This window comes from Erithacus rubecula, assembly GCF_903797595.1.
Source record: "Erithacus rubecula genome assembly, chromosome: 3".
Classification (NCBI taxonomy): Eukaryota; Metazoa; Chordata; class Aves; order Passeriformes; family Muscicapidae; genus Erithacus; species Erithacus rubecula.
In genome coordinates, this window is record NC_136689.1 from 51,216,009 (window position 1) to 51,224,035 (window position 8,027).

Here is an 8,027-nt window from a genome sequence, read left to right on the forward strand (position 1 = left end):
CCGGGGTTGTGTTTGAGGAGAGACCGGCTTGCCTCCCTCCCTAACTTGGATATCTTCGTGTCACTGCTGCAGAATGATCCTCCCCCTCTGGAACGTCCAGTTCTGGGCTCCTCGGGACAAGAGAGATGAGCTTCCGAAGAGGGTCCAGTGGAGGGTGACAAATATGATCGGGGTCAGGAATATCACTGTTATGAGGAGAGACTCCGGGAGCTGGACCTATCTAATCTAGAGAGGAGAAGACAGAGAGAGGATCTAATCAATACAAACAAATATGATAGAGGTGGGTGTCAAGAGCACTCCTTTTAATGGTCTCCAGTGACAAGATGAGGAGCAATGGCCACTAACTAAAACTCAGCAAGTTCCACTTCAAGATGAGAAAGAACTTCTTTACACTGAGGGTGGCAGAGAACTGGAACAGGCAGCCCAGGGAAGTTGTGGAGTCTCCTTCACTGGAGACATTCAACACCAGCCTGGATGCTCTCCTGTGTAACCTGCTGTAGCTGCCCCTGCCTCCGTGATCTCCACAAGTCCCTTCCATCCCCGAGTGTTCTCTGATTCTGTGATCCCCCAGCCCTGTGGGCACTCGGGTGTGCTCCAAGGGGCCTGGGTGAACCCCAGGAGGCGAAGGGCATTGGCCGTGTGGGACATCCAGGCCCAGGACACTGGGAAGCCAGGCTGACAGAGGGCGAGGACAAAAGGGGCAGCAGCAGCTCTGTGTGGGGCAAATGCATCTGGGCCCACCTGATGAAGCCTCAGTCCCTGTGGTGTCTGAGGCACAAGCCCCAATTAAGCCTTTCCCACAGCCAGGGCATGTGTAGTGCCTCTCCTCCATGCGTGCCTGAAATCCAGGTGTCTGTGAGGTGTGCAGGAATTGCCTCCCAGTCATCGCTTTGTGCAGGCTGGTGGGAATTGCCTCATGGATTTGGCATGAGCCTAACTGGAAAGGCTTGAGGAAAGCATGTGCTCACTTCTCAACCCCTTCACTGTCTCGATTACTTAATGTACATGTTAAAGAGACCTGTTCTGCGTGGCTGTTATTTAGCAAGGCACTTCCGTGGCATTTTTCTCTTTTAAGGGCATGTAACCTCCTGCCAACATCCAGAGCATGGAGAAGAAAAGACTGTTGAGGAAATAGGCCAACATACAGGAAAGGATTCAGTCCAAACCTGGGTCATCAATCCAGGATGGGAGTACAGTTGCTGACAAGGCATCATGCTAAAATTCCCTCACTCACTCACTGCCAAATCTGATTTGTAGAAAAAAATAGAATCATAGACTGGTTAGGATCAGAAAGGACCTTAAAGATCACCTAGTTCCAGCCCCCTGCCATGGGCAGGGACACCTCTCACCAGGCCAGGTTGCTCAGAGCTCCATCCAGCCTTGCCTTGAACACTGCCAGGGACAGGTCATCCACAGCTTCTCTGGGCAACCTGTTCCAGTGTTTTACCACCTCAGAGTAAAGAATTTCTTCATAGTATCCCATGTAAACATCCTTTTCAGTTTAAACCTATTCCCTCTTGTCCTGTCACTGTCACTACATGCCCTTGTTAAAACTCCCTCTTCATCATTCTTGTGGGGTCTCTCCAGGTACTGGAAGGCTGTAATTATGTCACCCTGAAGCCTTTTCTTTTTCAGCTTAAACAATCCAAATTCTGTTAGCCTTTCTTCCTAGGAGAGGTGGTCCATCCTGCTAATCATCTATAGTTCAGGAATAAATTCCAGAACCAGTATGTCAAGTAAGATACGGTTAAAGACTTTTGGTATCAATGGGCTTTCCCCTCAAAAAGTTGTGAAAGTTGTAGCAGAAGCAGGATATTTCTGCTGAACATTAAAATCTGGATTAAATGGAGATGATATAATTGTTACATCTGAAAGTAGATATCAGTGGCATTTACTAAGGGAGGAGGTTTTTGCCAATACATTGGATCTTGAAAGTGTGTTAATCCTAAATGAAGGTTTCAGATACTTAATTCTTGTGACATTTTCTACTACTTCACTTACCTCTTCAATCTCATTTTTCTGGGGGGACCCCGCTAAAAATTTATAAAAATTAATGTAATTACTGATTCTTAAATATGAACATAGCTTCCTCAGAATCCTTTGGGATATTTAAGGTTCCCTGTTTGTATTTTAAAATAACTTCTAGATTCTTAATTGCAGTTAAAAATCTAGGAATTGGTTATATTTGGCTTAGGAAGACAGATTTGTTGCATTCTTAAAAAGAACTATCCACAGAATACAAATAGTCCTATTATCCTACGATGAGCAGGGACATCTTCAACTGGATCAGTTGACCAACCTATCCAACCTGACCCTGAATGTTTCCAGGGATGGGATATCTATTACCTCTCTGGGCAATGCCAGGGTTTTATCACCCTCATTGTAGAAAACGTCTTCATTATATTTAATCTAAAATAACCCCCATTCAGCTTAAAACCATTGGCCCTTGTCCTGTTACAACAGACACTGCTGAACTGTTTGTCCCCCATCTCTCTTGTAGCCCCCTTCAAGTACTGGAACGCTGCTCTAAGGTCTCCAGGCTGAGCAATCCCACTCTCTCTCAGCCTGTCTTTACAAGAGAGGTGCTCCAGCCCTCTGAGCAGCTTTGTGGCCTCCTCTGGACTCACTCCCGCAGATCCATCTTGGGGAGCCCAGAGCTGGATGCAGCACTGCAGGTGGGGTCTCACCAGAGAGGAGCAGAGGGACAGAATCCCCTCCCTCACCCTGCTTTGGAGGCAGCCCAGGACACGTTTGTCTCTCTGGGCTGTGAGTGCCCATGGCTGGGTCATGTCCAGCCTCTCATCCACCTGCACCCCCAATCCTTCTCCCAAGGCTGCTCTCCATCTGTTCATTCCCAGCCTGTGTTGGTGCTGGGGGTTGCCCCAGCCCAGGGGCAGCACCTGGCACTTGGTCTTGTTGAACCTCATGGGGCTCCCATGGGGGCATTTGCTGAGCCTGCTGAGGTCCCTGTGGATGGCATCCTATTCCTCAGGTGTGGCAACCACACCCTTCACTCAATGACACCAGCTTGGTGTCATTGCCAAATTTGCTGAGGGTGCACTCGATCCCTTTGACTGTGTCATTAATGAAGATATCAAATAGCACAGGTTCCAGTATGGGCTCCTGAGTGACATCACTTGTCACAGATGTCTGTTGGGACTCTGAGTCACTGACCACCACCCTCTGGATGTGACTGTCCAACCAATTCCTTATCCACCTAATAGTCTACCCATCAAATCCATCTCTCCAGTTTGGAGAGAAGATGTTGTGGGGTACCATGTTAAAGGCATTACAGAAATCCAGATAAAACTGGATGAAACCGTAACTCCTCCCTTTTCCATTGATGGAATCGCTCCATCATGGAAGACCACTGGGTTGGTCAGACAGGACTTGCCTTGGTGAAGCCGTGTTGGCTGTCTGACATCTTTTCCCACTTTGTTATGCACTAGCCATAGAACAGATGATGCTCTGCCTAGTAGTAACAGAATATTGTGCAGCTGATACATGCTGTATTAATTTCAGTTGTCTTTCTAGAAAGGATAAATAAAAGCTTCATGACTCAGTGTAGTTCCACCTATGCACTAAAACACCCCTGATCTCAGTCTTAATCTGCACTATCTACACAGGGAGATATAGGTGTGGATATGAACAATGCTTGTGTAGAGATAATCTAACATACCTATCTAGGCTGGTTTCTCTCACGTGTTACTTGCTCTCATATGTTACCTGAAAAACTATACGCTTTTTCTCTGCTGCTTGGATATTTGGCTTCAATCACTTAAACATTATTAGCTTTATGCTCAATTGTACTCAGATGGCATAGCAAATACTCATTTCTGCTGGTACAGGTAACATTAACTGTTCTACATTTCAAAATATACTTTTTTCTTTCTGGCAGTAGCATCCAAGGAATTAATTCTCATGAGCTGTGTTTGGCCTGTAAGCTAAGAAGCAGGAGGTGAACTGAAAGACACCACCACAGGTATTCTGTTAAAAACAATGTCCCTTTAAATTTATATCTGCATGCACTGGAGTAAGAGAGTGATTTCTATTCTGCCCTGAAGACTTGGATCAAAACTGTTGCACAGGGACATAAGCTTTGTTCAGTTATATCCAGCTTGATCATCACGGGATGTTTTTCTTCCCAATACAAATGTATTCAGGCAGCTCAACAAGACAGAGGAGATACCTGAAATCATCATCACCACAGTCCATTTGTTATAGAAATATGAAATCTTACTGTCTGTAGCTCACTATAGATGTAGCTGAGCACATATAATTTAAAATAGTTTTTAATTTTGAATTGCTAAATTCATCCTTTCAACTTCTGTACTGGTAGAGAAACATGATCTTCTGTGGCTGGGATTTCTGCAGACTGTTGAAGTTTTTCAACTCCATTTTGAAGTTAGTTATTCTGCGTTGAAACTACTTATTTCTTGACATGTTGGTTTTATCTATGAAGCAACAGGAAGCGTACATGTTCCTTACCTGAGGGGTGTTGCTCCTGTATTCATCAAATGCTTCTTGTCATCACATAAAAGCACTTACATAAGAACTCTGAGTACCCAGCACCACTGAAAAACTGTCCCCTCCTATGTTTCTGTACAAATGGATGTTTCTTACCAGCTGCAACAAAAACAAAGTGTTATTATTCTTCTTTATTCTAGTTTAAGGGAGGAAGGCACGGCTCCACTAAGTGGCAGCAGTAAGCATTACTGCCACCCTACTGAATTATTTCTATATTCATGAGAGATTTAATATAAACTGGTGCTCATGTTACAATAAGATTTATTCCTCTTTTCTCTTATAGGGTTTGATTGCATCATTTCTAAGACTGATGAATAAAACTGTGCTTAGGCAATCTACCAGTAGCATTTTAAAATACTCTCACAGGCTTATATTTTGCAGAAATTCTCATTTGAATACGAATTTTACATATGTTATTATAATATTAACTTACCAGTTGAAAACCACATCATAGAGGTCCCCATGCACTACACTGAGTGCTCCTCAGATCAGTTTCACAGCTTCTCTGCAGTGCCTAGGCAGTCCTGAACACTAATTCAGCTTTTACAAAGTTGGTAGATTGTATTTTACAAAATCCAAGATGCATCCCTAGTTATTTTATGGTTGTGTCCAGAGCACAAACTGTCTCAGTTTGTACATTTTGAGGATATTGTCAGAGCACAATGATGGTGTTCAAAAGTCATGTCACAGGATTTACATACTATAGAAGCAGGAGTTAAACTCTAAGGTCCCAGTTGTGCTAATCAGTGCACATATCACTAACGCTGTTAACTTACATGCCAAAAGCAGGGAAACTTATTTTCCATTGCCAAAGAGGCCAAAGTTGTCAGTAAACATATCCTTACACACTGTAAGTATAATCTTTTATAGCAATCTGTATTACTAATTTCAGTCATTCTTAAAAAGTCATTGATCGTACTTCAGTACCAAGACATACCTAAGAGGTACTGAAGTCAAATCACAGCTTGTAACAAAGTTCCTAAGCAGATTCCTGCACTGCCCTAGCTGCATTCCTGAAAAGCTGTTACCTAAACATGATGACTTCACGTGGCATGCTGGTTGGGAACCTGTACTGCTTTGTCTACAGATTGAAGCATATGAAGTGCTGAAAATAGAAAAACTGGAGGATATGCAATTTATATTTGTATGCTGTTTTGAGCTTGGAAAACCAACATTAGGAGATCACATCAAACAACACTTTTACAGTTGTTGTCTGTAGTCCATTTTGAAACTGATTGGATACATTTTCAGTGTCACACTGCAGAGTATTTACAGAATTACTTTTTCCTTTCAACTGGTTTATTTTGTAAGTGGGAAACAAAGATAACCCAAATCAGTCTTCTATTTTCATGCTGAAAAAATCAAAAAGTAAAATGTTCCTAAAATGTATTACTCTTCACAAAAGGAAAGCCAAGTTACCTCAGTGTTACTATTGCTTATCATAGGCACAGAAAACTCCCCCATGCAGCTCCATTATATTCTTGTACCATAGCAGTTAATTACATGAAATCCTACATGTCAGAAGTTCAGGGGGAAAAAAACCCACTAGTTGCACTCTTTGTGTGTTCAAGTGACTTCTATTCTATCCCATCTTAAAAAGCTATAACATAGCATTGGGCAGATGAATTTCATTTACACCTCAGTTAAAACAATATAAATCTCTCTACATCAAAGCCTAATACAAATAAGAATCACGGCTTGTACTTCAGGTAGGACAATATACTGGGTATTCTTTTCAAGAGAGTAGGAACTAAACACAGCCACATATTGCTCACCTTAATAAATACATGAAAGGTATTTTCAGTCAAAAATTATTTTCAAGTTTACCAGAATTAAATTTAAAAATAGTAAAAAGAGTTTGTCTTTGCAGCTCAAGGAGGATTTATGATTAGAGGAGACACAGCAGATCCTTTGTGCTTTTGTTCTCCAGACATGACAGCTATTGTCCAGTCTGGCCTCTTGTACAAGGATGAATATCAGGCTGCACATGGATTTATTGTCCTTTGCAGAAAAAAAACTATACACTGCTACCACAGGGCAGGAAGAGATTGTTATTGACTTGTAATATCTACAGAATTATTACAGTTTTGTTAGCATGCCAAGAAAGACACCAGATGTACCCATGGAGGCTTCACATGGACTGCTGCTCTATTTTAATTCAGTAATTGTCACATCATAGAATGTTAAGGGATTGGAGTGGACCTTAAAGACCAGCTGGCCCCAGGCCTCTCTGCCATGGGCAGGGACACCTCCCACTAGACCAGATTGCTTAAGACCATATCCAACTTGGCTTTGAACGGGTTTGTAGAATCCATTGGTTTTGAATGGAATCACTGAATGGGTTCTGGTAAAAGGCATAGGTCCAGTCACATACACAGATCACTGCTGCAGAAACTGACACCTCTGATGCACCCTCATGATCAGCAGCTCATCTCACTGCTTTTTAATCAATATGGATTTTCCCTTCCTTTATATGTGAACAGTGCACAGAAATCCAGCTTAGTGCCAAAATGCCCTCTTGCTCACTTCTTCCTCACGCACGTGCACAATCACACACACAGGATATGAATAAAGGCTGAGCTGTAAGACCTGGATTTCTTGAGCATGTGTATGGGTGGGTGCTGCTCTTGCCACCAGCACCACAATCCCTGCTGAAGGAGGGCCAGTGTCTCCTGGATCTCTTGGACCTGTGCTCCTCCATATGGAATGAAATTAAGTGCCAGATCCCGAGGGGCTTTCAAGAGTTCTCACAGTCACAGAGTTTCTCATTTTTTACTGATTTGTCTTGTGCAAGATATGCTCACCACTTCTGTTGGAGTATCTTCCATGGATTTATATTTTTCCTTATAGAAACAATGCCTCATATTTAAGCTTTCCCATCCTTCCTATTTTACCACAACCCCTCATGTGTGCCATTTATGTAAGAAAACAGGTCTGGTCAGGAAGGTGTCTGCTGACGGTGTATCTGAGGCGTGTTAATCTATCCTGGAATGTGTTAATGAAACACGCCAAAGATATTACAGTGACGAGCAGGAGAGAAATGGGTGTGACATACTGAGATGCTGGAGCATCTCACTATGTATTTGCTGTCAACACAGTGCAGACCCAGCATATGCTATTAAGAAATCATTCTTGCAGTTGCATTTCATCCCTATAATGCAGTAATTACACCTAGAAGCAAGGTATGTGTAAGTAGCACTGCTTTTGTCCCTCTGTTTGACCAGACATTTCCTATAGTGAGGAATAAGCTCCCATGCTCTCAAGGCAGGAGAGCATGGGGGCTCTGGTCAGGCAAACCTATATGGAGAACCTCAAATTTTAGACATGTGCCCCAAAAATCTGAATGAAAGCAGTGGAAGGAGCTGAACGCAATAGTGGGAAAGGACATGATCCTGGAACTGCAATTTCTGAACTTAGTGGGCTTTGACAATGCCAGTTTCCACCCACTCTTACATACATCCTCTATGAAATAGTTTATTTGTAATAGACAGTCCACACAA